Here is a 769-nt window from a genome sequence, read left to right as displayed (position 1 = left end):
CTTTAGATCTTAGGGCTAGTTTAAAACCACAATGTCATACTGGGTGTATAAGCTGAAGCCATTTGAGGTAGACAGAAACCATGTTAGAGTATGTACTTTCATACTGCCTAAAACCTATCCTATCAATAGTCTGACAAACTGTTCAATTGAATCATAATCCCTAGATTTCTGGCCCAGTGTGAGACTCCTATGGTCCCACCCAAGACTAATAGGGAACCACTGATCTAGTGCAGGGGCACTACAACATCATGATCCATGAAGGCTTGAGAAGTGTAATGAAAAGGAGTGGGGGGCTTGGAACTGACACAACTACCAGAAAGAAATCAATGCCGCTTGTCTTCAATGTCTCAAGTCAACAGCAGCATTTAACCTCAGTCCTACAACCAGAAACAATTGAGGATTAATTTACAAGGCATAATCTTTTAAATAGAATCTATGGCATTCGACCATTGTCTCAGTGTGTCCCCTTGAGATATCCCCACCCCATACCCACATATATAAGTTTATAGCCCAAAATTCCTAATGCCAGGCCTCATGCCCATTTAACAGTCTCACGTTGTTCTAGAGAATAGAGATTAAAAATATATACTATTGACTTATTGACTTCCAGTGTATGTTTTCTCTTTTTTCCTATATTTTTTTTCAAGTTAAAAAGACCCCTTTATCACAATGCAAGCTCAGAGGTCTTTTCTACACTCACTCACGCATACACGTTCACTCATTCAGTCACACACACACACACACACACACACACACACACACACACACA

This window comes from Haplochromis burtoni, unplaced genomic scaffold (assembly GCF_018398535.1).
Source record: "Haplochromis burtoni strain Fernald_Lab_line unplaced genomic scaffold, NCSU_Asbu1 Contig_287, whole genome shotgun sequence".
Classification (NCBI taxonomy): domain Eukaryota; kingdom Metazoa; phylum Chordata; class Actinopteri; order Cichliformes; family Cichlidae; genus Haplochromis; species Haplochromis burtoni.
This window is presented reverse-complemented; position numbering follows the sequence as displayed.